Source organism: Drosophila montana, unplaced genomic scaffold (assembly GCF_035044405.1).
Source record: "Drosophila montana isolate Dmon_TW-CO22-7 unplaced genomic scaffold, ASM3504440v1 contig_198_1, whole genome shotgun sequence".
Classification (NCBI taxonomy): domain Eukaryota; kingdom Metazoa; phylum Arthropoda; class Insecta; order Diptera; family Drosophilidae; genus Drosophila; species Drosophila montana.
Genome location: NW_026996907.1, coordinates 307,933 through 328,520, shown reverse-complemented (window position 1 = coordinate 328,520; position 20,588 = coordinate 307,933). Strand labels below are relative to the sequence as shown.

Here is a 20,588-nt window from a genome sequence, read left to right as displayed (position 1 = left end):
TCAATTCTGAACGATCACTTCACTATCGAAAAACAAATTCAACATAGATATCGGTATGAAACGCTACTAGTGAGAAGCAGAATGTTAATCACAGAAATACAAAATCTCATGCTCACTATAACGCTCGCCAAGTCAATATCCTAAGTAACAGTTATTTGTAAAAAGGTCATAATCTTTCCTGTGGCACACAACAACACCGTACTGCAAATACATGAAAACATAGTGGCAGAATGCGACGATGGAATCATGGCTGTTACGGAATGCGCTACAACGAGCTATGCGACGTTCTGCAAACTGGCACCGCGTGATACCTGCGCCCGCGGAATACACTCGGGCAGCATAGCTGTATGGTACACGCAGCCCAGTTACCTGGAACCAATGACCATAGTGGATGAGGGAAAAATCATCATCAACGAGCAATTCGCAAGAGTCATCGTCGATGACGGGCCCATGATGACCACAAAAGGCGCTCATCTCGTTACATTCGAACGCACAGCCATAATAATACACTATACTAAATATCTAAATCATAACAAAGCTGAAAGCAAGGCCCCAGGCATCGCGGCATCACACCTGCTAAACATCACGGGACACGATCATGTGTTAAGCCTACCACTACTGCAACGGATGAATAAGCACATCCAACATATCATCCAGGAACTCAAGGATGATGTGACATCCGGCGGATCTCCCAAATTCTGGTTCGCAATTGGAGTTGTAGTCAGTCTTCTATTTTTCAGTTTCATCCTCATATATCAATGGTTGATCCGGAGGAACTCTCAGTCAAGCTACAAAAGGTGATCAGCGAATTAAACATCACCAAGGACGGCAATGATCTTGAGGGGGGAATAGTTAACAAGCAAGTTAACCAGCGATCCTCGCAAGAACTTCTCAAGTAACCCGCGCGCCTGGAATGCTGATGTATCAGATATGCCTTGCAATATTCTTAGCTTTAGGGGTTGGGAGCAATAGGCAACACCTGTTTATGTCGCACGCGCTTTGCTTACATTATAATTATGCTGAGTCGGTTCGCCGGCCATGAACTTATAGCATGTGCCAGTACTTTTCCATTTTATGTATTTAGCTTTAGATTCATATTCATTTCTTTGGTTATATCAGTTTTGTATTTAGCTTATAAGCACTTCTATTTTGATTAAATGCACAACTCCGGCAACAGCCGCATATAATTATATTGTTTATATTGCTAAGTCACAAGGCTGGCGATAGGAAAGCTTTAACAAGCAACCTCAACATAATCATCAATAATATTGGTGACTACCTTTCTGGGCCTAAGCTGCAACCGGCAGAGGATTCTGGACTGGATATACAAACTTACTATTTTACATTTTTATTGGCGTAGAAAAAAAACTGTTTTAAACTTTTAACGAACTCATCAGAAACCCATTAAATATGAAGAGCACTAAAGTAATTCTCAACCTTGTAAGAGCTGCTGCTCAGAAAAACATACATTGAAGAATTAACTAATAGTCAACTGCTAACCAAAACTGTAGTGATACTGTTGTAAATTATTTTAAGAATTCGACATCAGCATATGTGTAGCACTCAACGAAACTTCTTTATGGAGCAGACAAACATGTTCAACTGTAAAGAAGTGTAGTAATTGCGACGGAAAGTTGAAGGAAATAAAGTCTCGCGTCAATGTGTGGGACGGATCGTCCCCGGCCAAGTTTACCAAGGTCCCGCAAACGTAGCTTCGCTCAGGCATTTTAATACCCTCAACCCATTGAAAAGGGCACACCTATTTGTGTAAATGTGTGTAACAAGCAGAAAAAAGAACCACCAGCCCCAAGAAAGTATATAAATTTTTACTCAGCATCAATAACCCTATCGCTGAAACATGAAAGACATGTGATTTTGAGCATAGGTGATCTTAGTGTCCGAGTTTGTTTCACATTTAACTGGTTCCCATATCAAGCAATCAATAAAAATCAAAATCGAATTTCGAATTTCTCGTAGGTATTAAGAGATAGAGGCACTAAATAAGACATGTGGCTTCTTGTAAAGTAAACTCAGATCAAGTATATTTAATTTTGTTAATGTCTTTTTGGAACATACGAATATACAAATGGCGCTATAGAACCATAACATACACTCAAAAAAATGTTTTTTCAAAATCGGTTAAGAAACAGAATAGAATTGTATTGTAGGCTGTGCTGTGTTCAGTTTTTTCGTAAAACTGTTATTGCTAGTAAGATTAATGGTGGTGCGAACTCAAAACCAGCAAAGATTTTGGATGTAAACTCTCGTATGTGATCTCAACTAATCTCAATTCCACGAATAGAAAAAAACGAACTAAAATAAAGCCCTGATGAATTTCACAAATATCGGACGAATAACAACGAACTTAATTACGAATGCATTTCATATAGTGTGGGACTAGGACCAAAAGAATCAAAGCAACAGCATAATTTGCTCTTCAAGCGGCGAGCGTGTGTGTGCATTCCTATATAAAAGTAGCTTAGCGCGGGGTTAATAGTATTTCTTAGTTGGGCCCTCCGGACACTCTTACTTGTTTATCTGACGGCTTCAGGTAAGAACATCACTTAAATCCATTTCTGACGTGACTTAAGCAAGCGCATTATAGATCATGCTGATCCTTAGTAAAGCCCCGTCTCACTTAGTCAAAATAAAACTTCTTGATGCAAAACTGAATGCTGGATTTTTTTCGGTCAAGAGCTCATTAATAACAAATAACGGCTGCTCTAAAACCAAATAAAGTTACTCCCTCTGCCGATTTCGAACTCGCAGCCAGTTCTAACGAGAGAACTACTTTTCATAGCCTCATACCTTACAGCCATAAAAAAATTGAGTTGATATAAAAAATAACTGCATTTAAATAGCAGCACATAAACAAACCACATTTATAGACAAAAAAAAAAAGACACATAGCATTTATATGGGTGCATTCTTGTGTTTTTTGTTTGCTGCCAAGTGGTTTGCAAAGCGTATTCTTTAATAACTTCTTTGTTACTTAATGTTTCTTAATTGTTTCTTAATGAAATTTACAATTTTCGAACAAGCGCATAAAGAAAACCGCCTTAAATTTATGAGTAGTTCCAATTGATTTATTAATGCGCGTCTTAATTGAATTCTATAAACATCATTGTAATGGCGAATGTATTGTTTTCTGTGCTGTGTATGTGCTACTATTTAAACTCGTTGTTTTTTCATAGAAACTAAATTGTTAGTGTAGCTGTCGAGTAAAGGTGGTGCAGTTGGGGAAACTTTTTTTGATTTTTTGAAAAAAGAGCTCGTAGCGCGAGCTGAATTTGGTGTTGCCGAACCATGCATTTGTCGCTTAACTTCAATGGGTGGTTGCACACAAGAACTTTGTTCGAATGCTCTCATATGTATGGCCTTGCCCAGTCAAGCAACATGAGAAGAAATAAATTGATAAAATGATGGTAAAACCTACTGCGAACAAAATAAATTCTGCTAAGCTATATTTCTGCAACAGTGTTTAATTAATTGTTAACTTTAGATTTTATAAATATTAAAATAGCACACCAAATTAGGTTCTGTGCGGTAAAGTAGGATGCTTACTTTTTTTAGATTTTTCGCACTCTTTTGGACGCCTGCGCCGTGTATGTATAGTATCACGTCTCATAGAATGGGGTCTATTAACGCCATGAAGCTTGAAGTATAACCCACAAGCGTTGCAAACCATTTCTCCTCTTACGCTTCGTCTCCAAATTGTTGTTGTCAGTGTACCACAATTAGAACAAGACATATCCTTTTGAGAAGTAGATAGAGCAGCAGTGCTGCTACATTTTATGCTCTGGAAAATTTGTTATACCTAAATTGGTATATACTTTAGAATAGAAGTATGTAAATACCTTCTTATCTTTTATTCCTTCTGTAATTGCATTGGAAATATTTTCTGAATGAAGACGAGTATCGGTGTCTGTAATATCTGGAGATTCCTTGCAATCAGTTTTAGTAGGAAAACTCTGCTTTCTTCTACATATTTTGATAACATTCGGTTGCGATTCAGGCATATCCTATCCAATAAAACGTAACTTTAATCAAACATTTTTTTTTTTTTTGATTTTTTTTACCTTTAAAAGTGGTATAGGTTCTTCAGGTACTTTTGTCAATGCAATTGTTGACGGCACAGGAAATCCGTAAGTTTGACTCATCATATTCCGTAAAAGCTGTGTTGCGCGACTCTCATCTTTATTTTTAGCTAAAACAATAAAATATAAGATGTTTATTTAGCAATTTTCTTTTACTTTTGTAATTTTAAATATTTAAGTTTGCTATAAAAGCTGCAAGTGGATGGGTTAAAAATGCAATAGATCTGGAAGATCTGTCGGAGTTGTCTGGTGTTTTACAACACTACTAATTTTCCGGATTTATTTTTTAATTCGAATTTAATCACTTTCACTACTACCCAAACATTGCGAGCCTATTTGTGCTGCGAATAAGTATCCTACTATTAGCTCTTTGTGTAAGCTACATTTGGGGTCGGTAAAAGAGGGTTCAGGGTATCCCCTAGTCGGGAACTCCCGAATAGAGCCTCTTGTTTTATTTTATATTTTTTTAATAAACTTTATAACATATATATATATAAATATATATATGTATATATTAGTTTGAAATAAAGGATTCTTCCTTTAAATTAAAATTTTTTGTGATTCACTTAATTCATATAAAAGACAAGTTCGGAGTTCCCGAAGGGGGTACCCTGAACCCTACTCAACCAACACCAAATGCAGCTCGCGGGACGACCTTGATTGCTTAAGCTGTAATAAACAGAAAAGTTCCCTCAAACAGTCCACACTACTCGCAACCGCCTTTACTTAACAGCCAAACCAACAATTAATCGGTACTGGAACAAGTAAGAGGTTCTAGTCGGGAGCTCCCGACTAGGGGATACCCTGAACCCTCTTATTCGAACACCCAATGCAGCTCGCACTCTTTTGCTTTAGTAGTAATAAAAATAAATTTAATAAAAAAAATGCCCTTGGCAGGGTTCGAACTTGCAACTGACCGCATTACTACGCAGCAGCCACACCAGCCAAAACAAAAAATAAAATAGTTTCTTCAGCAGGGTTCGAACTCGTAACTGACCGCGCTACTTTCCGCCGCCTCTACTCAATAGCCACACCAATAATTAAGTCTTAATGAGAAAAAAGCGAATTAAAATAGCAGCACAGAAAACAATACAATCGCAATTGCAATGATGGTGATAGAATTCAAAGACGCGCATGAATGTGTGTGTGTACTTACAAACGGGTCAAGTTATCGAATACCGTAAATAAACTCGATCTGCGCATGGACTAGGAGGATCTACAGCTAAAATTTCAAGTCTTTACCTCTTATAGGTCCAGAGATCCTTGCGTTCATACATACGGACGGACGGACAGACAGACGGACATGGCTAGATCGACTCGGCTGCTGATGCTGATCAAGAATATATACTTTATGTGGTCGGAGGGTCGGAGATACTTCCTTCTGCCTGCTACATACATTTGTACAAATGCATTATACCCTTTTTACCCATTTTTGATTGATTTTGATTTGTAGAAGAGTGACCGAAACGCGCCAAGGAAAGTGAATACAATAACTTTTGCACAGCCACCGCTTAGCTCAAAGCGGAACGAAAATACGCAGACTGCAGCTGGCTTGCTTTGTATGCATGTATGCATGCGGGCACTGCAATTATAACCAAGCGCCAATTATATTGCACAATTTTGCCCCTATTATTTTAGCTCCACTTCTATTTTAAAATATGTTTGACGTTCATCGAATAAAGAACCAAAAGTTGGCATCATGGAAACCCCAAACAAAATTCTTATTGAGCGTGCACTTCCACCACATAAAGTAAATACAGTCAAAATTCCAGGTTTCTAGTTATTACGGCTTAGGTTGTGCGTTGATCAGTCAGGATAAACTCGTTTATTTATGGAGATAGACTTTAAAATTTTCCACCTAGTTTTAAACCTATCTTCGTACCTCAAAACAGAGCCGAAAGGAATTTGCCATTAAGGAATTCGCCAGGATAATACAAAAGAGGAATGCATTTTGTGAACCTTCTATGCCAGGCCATAATATTCGAGAGCATACTCGTCATTGGTAAAAACAATTCTAGTATAAAATAGCAAGTGTATGGGTCCATCTTGGGATTGAATGTGAGAAATGGGAAAGTAGGGGTATTTTCGGAAAGCCCAAAATTGAATACCATTGTAAACATTTGACTTGCAGAAGGTATGCATATAAATATCAGAATAGCAAAGCTCGTATATGCTAAGATTAGTGAAAATATCTTGGAAGACAGAATACTCTTCCGACTCTTCCTATAGTGCTATTTAATATAGTGGTGTGATATTGATAAGATTTTTATCATATATTAGAGTTAAACTAAGATATTTGGATAAGCAAAAAAGTTTGTCATACAAGAGCTTAATATTCAACCGATCGTTCTATGGCAGCTATATGATAATATGTATATATGATAATGGTCTGCTGTTGTGTAAAGAAACTTATAAATGAAGAGTTTGTTAAAGACATTTTGAAAAGCAATTGTTTTTCGTACCAGAACCTACTTTACAAATTTATAGCAAGTATAGATATAATGATCGAATCCGACCGGTTCTACTGCCTGCAACCGAAGAACAGCCCTATGAAACCTTTCGAGACGATAACTTAAAAATACAAAGACTATTGCACATAGAAACAGAGAGACTGACGGGCAAAAAGTCGGAGATAGCTAAATTCAACTCGGTTGTTGATGCTGATCAAAAGTATATATACTTAATGAGGTCGGGGAAGTCTCTTCTCAAGCGTTAAACATTTTATGACAAAACTTTAATAGCATACAATTGTACAAAAATTAAACTTTTAAAAGAAGGCATTAGTGCCACAAGCGTTTTGCGCAAGTTGGTCGGAGAAGGCTTTAGGTTCCAGCGGGCATAACGGTGAGAATTAGGTAACTAAAGGAATCTCAAACTAAAATAAAAAAATCGTTTAATGCTTTAAGGAAAAAGTTCATAGTTTATGGAGACGATGCATCTAGAACAGCTATAGGGTTAGGTGCTCCGCAGATGCTTGGTGGGCTTCTGAAGGAGATACATTGTGCGAAACGCGATGGAACGCTGAATATCAAAAGACAACAACGATAAATAGTAGAGGCACGCCTGGAGCTTGAGTATTTAAAGCGTGATTCAAGGCAGGTTTGTCTCAGAACTCAAGAAAATAGACTAGACAGCAAATGAAGCCGAGCTAAATGTTTTCTAGCATACAAATCTGAACAGTAGATTGATATTTCTCTTAATTATCCAACTAGAATTTTAAGAAGCATAGCTCCGGGATAAATATTTAAAGCCTTGAGAGTGATTCGTAGAACTCACCCACAGCCTTCAAAGGTCGGTGGATCGCAATGAAGTGTTTTAAAATTTATAGAGCCTTCAAATCTAGGAATGATCGAATTCAGAATGTGTAATGCGAGTGAACCCTATTAGTGCTTGTGACCATTCTAGTATCCTTATAGGGACCGCTGAGTGTGGCATTGGAACGCCGAGTCACGAGAGTCAAACGATCAGTAGCAAGTCGTATCTGGCCCAGTGCACAACGCAGCTGCGACTGATGTTAGTTTTGAATTTCATACAGCCCAGCGACATATGCATATACAGAGTGTGTCTCGCTCTCACTTATTGTGTGGGCACTAGGATTTGAAAATATCAAAATTTCAATTTATCCCGTCTTTCAATAAGCCCATTCTCACATGTGTCCCACCTGGCGTGACAGTCAGACAGAACACACTCTTTCACCAATCTCAAGCACTCACCAAGCACTCAACTCTCCACGTCCCTAACCATTGAATTCTGAACATCGAGGTTGGACGCCTGATCTCCAAGTCAAAAGGGGCTACTCCTAACAGTACCTGCATAGCCTCTGTGTAGGCTGTGCGGCACACAGGTAAACAACCTAGCAAGATCGCCCTCTGACAAGCCAGCACTTTCATTCTGCCAATAGTAGTCATAACCGCCTTACAGCACACTGACGATCTATATGTGGCACAAGCAGTAAACAGACCTTTATTAATGGAGCACAGGCCCCAGTCAGTTCTCAAAATTCAACACACTTGCCCCACCAAACCAGACATTTGGCCCTTAAGACCAGAGATATGAGGAGCGAAACACCTCCGCTCGCCAATGGTTATGCCGAAGAACTTCACCTCAGAAACATACCTCTCATATTCGCTCCATTCAATCTGACAATGGGTCGACTAGGCGCCAATCTGCCTTTGAGCAGCTTTGACACTGTCTTGTCCATTGCAGGCTGACCCCAACACTTTCACCTCACTCATACACAGTCCGTAAGCACATATCCACATTCGTCTCGATCTCAAGAAGCGACCGACCCTCAATCAAGACGAGCACGTCGTCCGCATATGCACGACATTTACACATCTGATAGAGCTGCCCTGCCCTGCCGGTCACTCACTCTCTATTGAGCCTTTCTGTCATTATACTTTCCAGGACATTTTCAAGAACCGGAAGAAGACTAATATCCCTAAAAGATCGAAGATTGCTCCTGATCCTGTCGGGCGACTTCAAGAGCGCTATCACTCTCGCACACTTCTATTCACAGGGAAAATAAACCTCATTCCGACATTTCCCATTCGTGTATTCTGAAATTGACTTCCAAACACTCTTACACATTCCAGTAAATCCATGCATTCCCCAAGCTCAAGAAAGCAACCTTAACTCACGATCCGGAAGCGGATCAACAGGATTAACCTCACTAGGTGGTGAGTCCTGATGATCCGCCCTGGGGAAGAACTCATTCAAAAAGACATTCATACAATAACTCCATGCCGTTAACTGGACGTTACCGGCACGGAAGCTACTCAAATCCTCTTTCACTTTTTCAAGCATTTGCTTGACTCATTCATACATTGACTATATTCAGACCTGAGTTGCGCTGCTTCATTCGCGTAGCTCTGGCCCTTTGGAATCGCTTCCGCAGAGACCAGACCATCCGCCGCTTGGTGCCCACTACTTCACATGTTTCAGGTTGACTTTACGGTACCTTTCAAGCATGCGATCATTCCCACCAGTTATCCACCTATTCACAAATACGACTTGCTCATCCACAAATAATTCAATGAATGCATTAAGCGGAACGTGCGTTGCCGCCAAATCAAGTATTCCAAAAATTGTGACATGAGTCATATATATATATATATCACTCGCACCGCCACCGAAGTGTCAATTTATAGTGCATATAAATACATATATTTTTATATTTATTACATATTTATATTTCGAATATTTTAGTTTATTTTATATACGCTAATCTACTATTAAAAAAAATAATGTTAATATTTTTAACAAAAACGTAATTAATTAAACTTACGACCCAGTGTTAGTTGTTGGGATGCCGATTGCTATAATACAGAACTGTATCTGTGCAGATTTTAACAAATTCAAAAGTAGCTTCATTTGTGTTATTTAATTAACCAGCTTCTATTATTAGCTTTACTTTTCCTATGAAGCAATTGTTTACCATTGCTTTGTAGTTGAATATTTATTGGCTAGGGTCAATGAAAGACCATTAGCAATGTATGCACCTTCCAGTGCTTTGGTCAATGGTTGTATCATTTTAGTATACGCTTTCCCAGTTTTATTTTTCTGCTAAACGTTCATCAATTTTACGTTCAGTACCTCAATCGGTTCGCCTTTTACTGAGGCTTATAACTTTCGAGTTATTGTCATCTGCCTTGAAAGCACAAATTTTACTTTTTAAAAAAAGTATAAAAGTGATCGTTATAAAATGATTTGGGTTTTTTCGTAAATGCCTAGAAGTACTAAAAATAAGCGATGGACCAATTACTTGGTCCGCTTCTTCTTCATGTGGAGTAAGGCATATAAATCTCTAGCGCCTTCCTTCAGTACCGCGATCACTATAGTGTTCCGGAGGACACCCCTTGCCTTCTCCTGTATTCCTTAATTGGCCCATCTCTTGTCTCCTTGGTGTTGCGGCGGTTTTTCTACAAACGTGGGCTCGGCAATGAATCCCTCAAAGGCAGTACAGATAATTTCCTTTCTGTCTTGCTTGTTGTACGCGCTCTGTAGCGCTGTCGGGGTTCGTCGCGGTTTTAAATTTGTATTATGTTGTTATTAGTTCATTTAGACTTTGTGATTTGACAGTTACTGCTGCTGCAGACGCAGCTGCTTTTGATCATTTTTATTTGAATCTTTAAGGTTTGTACAATTTTATTTAGAAATGTTTAAGTATATAAACAATTTTTAACATGTATTTAAGTGTCTGCAGTGAAACATTTGGCATTTATCGATTTCGTTGCATATATTCGTGACGTTTTCGCTTCCTGGACGGTTGTCGAGAACCATCAATGGTTCATGGTGTTTGTGCACATAAATATATATCCAATTTACTTTTGCGCGACAAATTGCATTATGATGAATATCTGCTCAAATAATTTCGAAATACTTTTAGGCGCTAGTCCTGACATAGTCGCCATGTAATTTGAAGACTTGCCAAATGTATAGGAAGAAATATTAAATGGCTAAGCCTAACTAAGAGCTTTGTAATCAAGCACACTTATGCATATGTCAATCCACGAGAAGGCTGGCCTGCTATATACATTAATACATAGGGGCTCTCACTTGCACCGCCAAAGCTGGCTAGTGGCTGAATTGCATGCGCTGCCATGAAGTGTGCGATCCTATTTCAAACGCATATATATACGTATATATATTTAAGCGTATAAATGTGAGCATATGCATGATTACATTACAGTACACAGCAGATCATGAACTAACATGAAGTAAAATAGAGCCCAATATGAATTTCCAAATGCATGCAGATACTAAGTGATGCATTTATTCACATCACACAAAGTAATTGCGGCCAATGGCACAACTTTGGGAGCGGTAGAGCTGCTTTTTTCCGCCTGCCCCATACTATTGAAATTTAATGTTAATCAACTTCTATGTGAATACACAAGCTTTGAAAATGAATATTTGTTATTTGGTGTATCTAGCTCTACTACGGCAAAAATAATCCAAGTCGGACCGTTTACAACCGGCAGTGGCATGAACGTCTAATATCAAAAATCAAGGGATTGCATAGGTCTGTACCAACGTTCTAACCGAAAAAATGTTCCAGGTCATCCAGGATAGACCTATTAAACCAAAAAAAAAGCATTTCCTTGCTTAAGTTTCACAGAGCACGGCTCCGTCTACAATCTTACATAAACCAGCTGGTCCTCCTTAAAATGCGCAAGATAGAAGAAGTAAGGTAGGCTGCGAAGAATTTATCAGATCTTCTATACCGCAGTTTATAAAAATGATTTGTTTTGCATAAAAATTACAAATAAGAAATGTTCTTGCCTCACGTCTTGATGGTTAAGTTCAAGACAAGCCCAAGATATTACACATTGCCATAAATGTCTAGAGTGTGGGCAAACTACGAATAAGCTGACATTGTATAAAATAAATATATTGTTTTTCTGATTTTAACAGAGTATAGTTAGAAAATCTTGAATTAAAAAATATAAATAAGAGTTTTCGCGTTCTTAGATCTCAACCATAATTTGTTAGTTAATAAGTGTCTTAATTATTTATTATCTAAACTTACCAGCCGAGCGAGCTAATGCTTGCCACAGTTGAGTAGTAACAGCATCTGTCGCATGGTCAGAACTTACGCTCTCTGGAGTCTTTCTGTCATACATAGCAGATGCGATATCCATTTCTAATTTATTTGAATCAGAGCTGTCCTCAGAAACCGATAAACCAGAAGCAATACTTTCGGTATGCAGATTTTTGGTGTTCAGTTGGTAGCTAGAAGGGCCAACTTCATTGAGAGTAATACTATACTTCCTAAAGTTTCCGTCATTCCTCATATGACTTGCATCGATATCAAGTATTTGAGATTGGGAAAGGTTACTTGTTGTTGGAACTATATTCAGTTGACTGCAATGTTCCCTTTTCACTTTTTTGACGGATAAGTCTATTTCAATGCCCTCTTGCACATCATTATTAATAGATGGACGTTTTGATTTTATCACAGAACTTTTAATACTTGTATCTACAAATGCAGAAACGCAAGGAGATTGAGGATTCGAGCATGGAGGCGATATGACAATTTTTTTACTTATATCCATAAGTACTGCTGCAGTCTCTAATTGCTGTTGCAAATTCTTGTATTTTTCAACATCTGAAACTTTTGTATGTAGTTCCACACCATTATCTAATTCGAAACATACATCCGCCTTTTTGGGTTTATCTGCCGCAGCTACACTGTGTTGAACCAGAATTGATTCTCGTTCAATTGTGTTTACTGGCTGTTGTGGACTATCCAACAAGTTTGAATATATTAAAGGCGTTTGAATATCATTAATTTCATTTTCATTCTGGCGTCCTTTTTCCTTTGAAGCCTTCAAACTACTATCATATGTTAGTTGCCGTTGGCTGTATCTACTTTTTGAAGATTTGCTCAGCTCAGTCAGTGCCTTCGCAGCAATTGCTTCAGATGAAGATTTTAAAATTGCATCCAATTTTGTTTCCAAATTGTTTGGATTCTAGAAAAAATAAATAAGAATTACATGATCAGTACTAAAAACTTTATACATATATTTATGTGTATTTACATTAAGCATTATTTTTACACTCTGTGTGCAATGAAAATATAAAAAATATATCAGGCAGAAGAAGGCATCGCCGCTCGGCATTAATTGCCAAGTCGGTCCAGTCATGTCCGTTTGTATCTGCCCGTATGTATGAACGCATCGATCTCGGATCAATAAGAACTAAAGACCTTTTGAGCATAGGCCCCCTTTGGCCAACGCAGATCGAGTTTAAATCAAAAAATATCGTCAACATGCTTAGTTTCCATTAAATCGGCACGAATCGAGAACTCGTGTTTTTCGAACAGCTTAGAAGTGCCACAGTCATATTATTTCTTATATATATTTCTTCTATACCTCAACTGTTATATCAAAAATTGAAAAAATATTATTAAAGTCAGTCTTGGGCTTTGGTTTTTACACATAGATACAATAAACAAATAAATAAAATAATATATACATGCTCCACAATTTACTAAATACCAAATACCTGTTTTCTTGTGATTGTGTTCGCTTCATAAAAAATGTGAGTTCCGAATTTGAACAGTCAGATTACACTCTAATTGCCAATCAAATCCCATTATTAATAGATGTCCAAACACATCAAAAAAATTCTTATATGTGTATATGTAGATAGATATATATATATCGTACTAGATGGCAATCTAATACCACTCACGTTTTTTTTTTAAATACACATTGTAAAGCTAAAAGTAAGTTCTCAAAGTACAACCCGAGCAAGCTGACACGATAATGTAGCCGAGAGCCCCTGTAACAATAACTCAATAAACACTACCTCACACTCGTGATCACTAAATCTCTGTCAGGCGTCTAAGGAGCTGGAAGCATTTCGATAGCCCCTGGAGAGATGTATGCTGGTTCAGTAGATACCTCCTAGTCTAATCGGGAGATAGCCGCTGAAAAAATTTTTCACAAATATAATGACGCCATGGTTGAGGGTCACAAGGATATGCAACGTCCTGGTTGTCTCGACTTGAAGGTATGGTATTCAGGTCGCGGACTAATTAAATACGTATCCAGACAAATTGAGTTCCGGCTTCGAACAATGGGAAGTTGTATGACATTAAAGCATTGTCACATTGTCACATTGTCACAGTGCAGCATATCTCGAGAATGTGGAGAGAAGCTATGCTGTTACCCTGCTGGATGCAGTCAACCGCAATGGAGAATTCAGTTTTCCCTCCTGTTTTAGCTTGTAATACATGGCAAGCAACTCAGGTGGAGGAGGTCGAAGTGCTAGAGCAAATGAAGAGGCTGATGCTCTGCAAGGTGCTTGGCTCAGGTAGGTGGCTATGAAGCACCCTGGCTCTGTGGTGGGGATCCACACTACTTCTGGTCCCCACCTTCTCGAAGGTTGTTCTACAACCTCTTTAACATATTAGTTGTTTGTAGGACCCCATTTGCACTGGGTGTTGCTGCTCTATTTATCTGCATCTATTTTTATATAAATAGATGATACTCTTATTTGTGTTTGAAACTTAATAGTGTTAATTACTCCTGTTATCTGTTGCACTTAACTTTTTCGCTTTCGTGGTACAGTCTTTAATATAAATAAAAGGAAAAATCTTCTGCTCTAAATAAGGTTGCCAACACCAAGTTACTAATAATAACGTTATGTATTTAAAATATAAAAGTTTTACAGGACTAGAGGAAAAACATAGTTGCGACTAGTGTAGAGGTTAATGGCGAGGTGCAGGCATTTATGCCACAGACTGGGTCAGGTTTTAAGGGTCTGATCGTTGGTTTGCGCAGACTTTATTATCATACAGCGATAGCTTAAACTTTTGAGTGAGCCTCCAGTCCGAAAAGAGTCTACATGTTCCCTTCAGCTTTCGGTTCCAAATCTACAGACTATAGCTCCAATCACATAGAGCTCTTCTTCTTTTGAAACCCTGAAGTTACAAGATTTCCGAATGTGTTTCATCGGAGCGAGCGAAAACGGACGTTGTATCCGAATCGTCCACTTGGCGGCACCAATTTAGGGCTAAGTATACCCACCAGAAATGTAGAGGTTCCCTTTGAATTATTTGCTGGAATTTGTATTCATGAGTTCTGGCCTTAAGCACTTAATACTTAACGAGGATAAATCCAAAGTCAAAAATTGATCTCTGATTTTATTACCACCTCCTCCAATTACCGGCTTAACACAAATAAAAAATTAAGAGAACTCTCGCATGTTTGCCTTCTGAAACGTTAGACGACTTTACAAAGTAAACTTTCCAGTAAACCAGTACGTAATATATATGGTTTAACTTTTATTTATTTTAATTACACTTCTGTTGTTGAGTCTGCTCCTTCGTCGGAGACTCTTCTCTTCGAGATCGAGTTTATAGATGTAAAAATGTAATTGGTAATTTTAGTGTTTATATACCTTGCTCGCATATTCATCCGATATAAATATTTCTGTTGTCTGTTTCTGATAATTACCCCTTGCAGTTTTTGCCTTCAACCCTCCTGACGTTTCTTTACGGTCTAAAAAAGTGAATTCAACCTTGCTCTTGTCTCCATAGTCATATGAGTATATTGACAGTGTACCTAACTTTTCCTTATTGCAGTTTAGTACAGTATGTTGAATTTCTATAAGTGCAACGATTTTGATCCGCAAGTCGACGGGTTTTAACTTTAAAATTGTACACAAATTGATATTTATGTATTAAATTCTTTTTGTTGCCTGCGTTCCAGTTGATGTGGTCTGATCGACCTCACTGGTTCTCGAAGGAACTAATGAGATTCCGAAATTTGTGATCACTCTGATATATCTCGCTATGTAGTTACCACATCAATCTTTTCTACTCAAAATTCCATATGCCGTTATACGTTATATAAAAAAATAATATTAATAACTAATGTTGTGTATTTACAATAATCTCCATCCTGTTGATTAATCCCCTTCTTTAAATATTCGTATAATAAACCGTCGAATCGACACCACTGGGTTGAATAGCCATATAAACTCTACAGGTTATATTTTACATCTTTGTTTCTTAAATGTTATTTAACTAAGTATGGTATGATGTTCGGAATCTTCTCCTCCTTATATTAAGTCTCCTATGCTAAGCCTGTATTCTTAATTTGTATTTGCTTTACGACAACGTCCTGTGATCGTGGATGGGGATATGGTACGCACAGTAAAAGGAAAATAAAGCCTTTATGGTCAGGAAAAGAATCCTACTACATATTCAAGTTAAAAGTTTTGGATTTTTTAATTACTAATATTTCCAGGAAATTTGCTCCACGGCCGACAAGTACTTGTATGCCGGTGAAGCTGCATTCGAAACTTGACGATATAGCATCGACATTAGCAAAGCTAACATGACTTCTATAATTTTGGTATTCGAGGTTCTCTACGAGTGCCTACTTTCTTTTTACAATTTTTTGATGATTCTTGAATTCCAAGTAGAGAACATATTTTGTAATAGGTCGGGTCACTAAACCTTTTTTTTTCATCTCTACCTTTATGAACCTTTCCGATTTTTCCTAAAGACCATCTGACTGGGTGGTAATTTTCTTATTTTATTAAGACTATCTGCCCTTTTTCCAATATTTTGAGTTTCTCTTTACCATTTGGTTCTTTGTTGCAGAGGGTGCAGATAGTCGTACTTCTATGTTATGCTTTCATCAGCTATGGACTCAACATCTATGTTTGGTCTACCAATTAAAAAATGAACAGGTATTAAAACTTCCGTATCATCTATATCATTCCCCATTGTATATAGGGGACGTCCATTTAATACCCCTTCAATTTGGCATAAAAGGGTTAACATTTCTTCAAAAGTTAAAATGTTCTCCCCAAATATTCTTTTTATTAACAGATTTTACCCCTGCTTCCCAGATACCTCCGAAGTGAGATTCTACTTGGAGGATGAAATGCCACTCAATCACATCTCTTTCCAAAATCGGAGCAATGTGGATGTTGTCTCTGAGGGCTTTATGGTAATATTCATCTAGTTTTCTTAATAGTATAGTATATAATAAAGGTAATAAATCTTCTTAGTGCGGCTAAAAGGGCATCTGTTTTTAGATCATTTACAACTTCACGGTGGAGAGCTTTGGTTGTCATACATATGTAGTAACGCCCTGCATAATCCTGTGTTTAAGAATGGGTATGACATTGTAATTCTGTGTTTTGGAAGGTCTGCCATTATTATCGGTTCCACAGTATCAGTCGATATCTTGTGGAAGTAAGGCATTCTTTTAATTGTTGTTTTAAACAATTTAAACAAGCCGAGTCGATCTAGCCATGTCCGTCCTTCCGTCTGTCCGTCCGTCCGTCTATCCGTCCGTCCGTATGTATGAACGCAAGGATCTAAGAACCTATAAGAGCTAGAGACTTGAAATTTTAGCTGTAGGTCCTCCTAGTCCCCGCAGATCGATGGTTTCCGATACTCGATAACTTGCCCTGTTTCCAAGTAATCGATAAATAATAAGAACTAGAGTCGCCACACTTGAAATGTAGCTTTCTAGCTATCGCCACCTCCCCTTTACCGCCACAAAGCTATAAGTGAAGTAAATAAACCAACTTGTATTGCCCACTAATTTAAGCCACAATTAATGCAATTGATAATACAATTGAGAATACACAAATATTCTATATTCTATTATCTATCTATCTATATTCTATCTATATAAGATGTACTGTCGAAAATTTGATTAAGATCGGTTAAGAAACACAAAAGTTATGTGCGCACGTGTTAGCATCAGCTAGCGCAAATTCCAAGAATTTCTGTATACATGTACACACATTTATGCGCGGCTGCTTTGAATTCTATCAACAGCATTGCAATTGCGATTGTATTGTTTTCTGTGCTGCTATTTTAATTGGTTTTTTTCTCATTAAAACTCAATTATTGGTGTGGCTCTTGAGTAGAGGCGGCGGCAAGTAGTGCGGTTAGTTGCAAGTATTTTTTATTTTAATTTTTCTTTATTACTATAATGCAAACGAGCGCGTAGCGGGAGCTGCATTTGGTGTTGGATGAAAAGGGTGCAGGGTATCCCCTAGTCGGGAACTCCCGACTAGAACCTCTTGTTTTAATTATAAGATATGATATGTGACTTTTATTTAGAATTAGTCGGTGTTTTACTTCGAAACCTGCACTAGAGTAATCTTTATAATTTGTAATTGTAATTTACCTTCAACTCTCAGAAGACCATAAGTATCTAGAAATGGATGTAAGCTTAATATATTGCTTTTTATGTCGAGTTCTTTTTTGTCATTATTTTTAGTTTTTATATTATTGAATCGTGATATGTACGCATCTACTCTATTAAGTTTTTGTATACAAAAGAATTTCTCTAATAATTCTTGTACAATATTACTATTATCATTTATCAAGGTTGTATTAATGATAGTACTTCATCGATTTTTTTTTTTGCCAATTCCCTTTAGAATCCGCAATCCATTGAGGTCCTTTCTACCATATCTCTCAATCTTTCAATTTGTCGGCACTAATGCCCCATGAAGTTATTTCTTTTGGGTTGTTTTCTGATCTAACATGTCCTCACTTAATTTTCTTAGTTTTTCGGATTTCATCTGTTCAACGTTTAATACATTTGTTTTTACTCTCCCTTTATATCCAAGCGAGCCGTGCGTATGTTTCTGTAAAATTTTCAGTTGTTTCTTTCACCCTTCAATTAATTAAGCTTGAATATGGGCTGCACATAGTTCTAACTTGGATATTTTTTTTTTCTATTTTCCGTCGGATTTACTTTGCTTTTGCTGGGTATTAGCATCCAATTTTGACTTATACAACATCTGCATACGCTTTTTCAGAGGCATCAGGAAACCCATGTAACTTTGCTAACAGATCCGACTGCATTTTCAAACATCTTGGAGTATTACAATTTTTTATTTTCAATTTCCTCTGCTTACCCTAGTTTATGTATGAATATTCCATGGATGCTATAATTTCTGGATCATTTGAAATCCACTTCCTCAAGTTAGATACCACTTTATTTAATTCTTGAGACACTATTTTCACCAATTCTTTGGCTTCTTTTATGTCAGCGCCAGTTATAACGTCGTCCATACAGAAATATTTTTTATTATTGTTTGAATTGTTTTTTTTTGACAACTACCTCGGGGAAATAAGTATTAGTGTATATTTAGTCTTGTAGGCATTGAGTTGATAAGGTGTTAAAGAGTTGAAGGGTCTTTTGATCCCACTCCTTAAGTAAAGCCTCTTTTATTGCTTTATGGTATCAAACTGCCGACTACTCTTGTAAGCTTTGTTGGAAAGTATGCCCCATAGGTCTTCTATTGGATTTAGATCCGGGCTGATCGCTGGCCATTCAAGAACAGTAAATTTCTTTCCTATAGAAAGTCTCCAGTTTAGCGCGCAGTGTGAATTGGGCGGTTCCCTTGCTGAAAGATCCAGTCATCTCCGTACAAGTCAATTAGCTCATTCTCCAAGAGTTCTACATATATGTCCGTATTTGTCGTGTCGGTACGAAGCAAATCGAAGACTTTCTAGCATATCCAAAAGCTGCCCAAACCAGTGCCAGTGAACCGCCACCATGGTTCCGCTTAGGTGGAGTCTGCCGTGGTTGTCTTACACCACGCTAATACTTATGGCAACCGTCTGGACTATTCAAATTTTTCTCGTCCGAAAAAAATTCATTCTGGAATTCATGGGTCCAAAATTTATATGTGACGTTTCATTAGCTCGCTGCAGGCTCTCGGGAAGCATATGAAACGATTTTGTATTCCACTAGATGGACTCGTCTTCTAGATATGTTAAGATGTAAATGACGTCAGATTTCCATACAAGACATGCCCTTTTGAACCGCAAGTCGTGAACTTCCTGTTTACACCGCTCATTAATAAGGATCGGCCTGCCGCAGCAATTAATATTACCATAATTATAGACATTCTTTAGAAAGTTGGTAATCGTATTTCTATGTCGATTTAATCTTTTAGCAATTTTTGCATTTGTGGTGCCGGCTTCCTGCAAGCCTCTTATCAAAACACGCGCCTCTTCCGATAAATGCATTCCATGTGGCATTTTAAATAAATAATAACTAATTAAACGTTAATTTATTGGAAAGTATATTGTGCGCACCTATTTTCTACTCTTAAAAATGTTTTTAATATTTAATTATATATCCCCGTAGCTATATTTCTCTTGTTAACACGAAATTCTACAAAAAACTCAAATTTGACCATAAACTTATTTCCTAAGAAAATTACGACGCAGCACACAATTTAATGGTAACGGTACCTTAGATGAACATTAACGAAGTCTTTGGCAAACAGAAATCAAATATATCACACAACAACAAAACCTGGTATACCTCAAAAAAAAGTTATATTATTGAAATGAGAGAGAAAAATAAGCATGCATACATACTTATTTCCCTGAGGTACTGGCAATTTCTAGTAAAGGTCCAGGTGCTAAATAAGGGGCTAATTCAGATCCTTAAATAACTGTCGTTAATTTATAATATTTTAGTTTATTATATATCTCTCAAGATTATATGAAAAAATGTTTGATCTTCCTCATCAATATTAATTTGTCAATACATTTTTGATATCAAATGATATCAAAGATTTCTTTTTGAATTCCTAATCCAACCCACGTAATGTTAACTGCTTTTATTATTTGTAGTTTTTGCTCACGCTAAAAGACTACACTTAATTTTGTTGTTATGCTGGTGTCGCTTACAACGCCTTGCTGAAGTAGATAGTACTTTCCTTCTTCATTCGAAACAATCAAAAATCCTAACTCATTATACTCTTCCATGAACCTCACAAATTTTTCCTTTCGAATTTTTTTGTTTGTAATTTTTTCTTTAAATTGTAAGATTGCTCCACTGTTTGCCCCTCTGAATCTCCCATTTCTGTATCTTTATATTTTTTTGGATTGTCGTCTCTTTCTGAACTTTAACGTTTATCCTATTCCATTAAAATACTTTTTTTTTTTTTTTATATATACAGTTTTAAATTTAACAAGTG

The 20,588-nt window shown here is 37.2% G+C and overlaps 1 pseudogene; it reads right to left on the bottom strand.

Annotated features, from left to right (window-relative positions):
* Window positions 1–11,920: 11,920 nt before the first annotated feature.
* The window catches only part of LOC135426182 (uncharacterized), a 32,074-nt pseudogene continuing 23,406 nt past the window's right edge, over window positions 11,921–20,588 (bottom strand).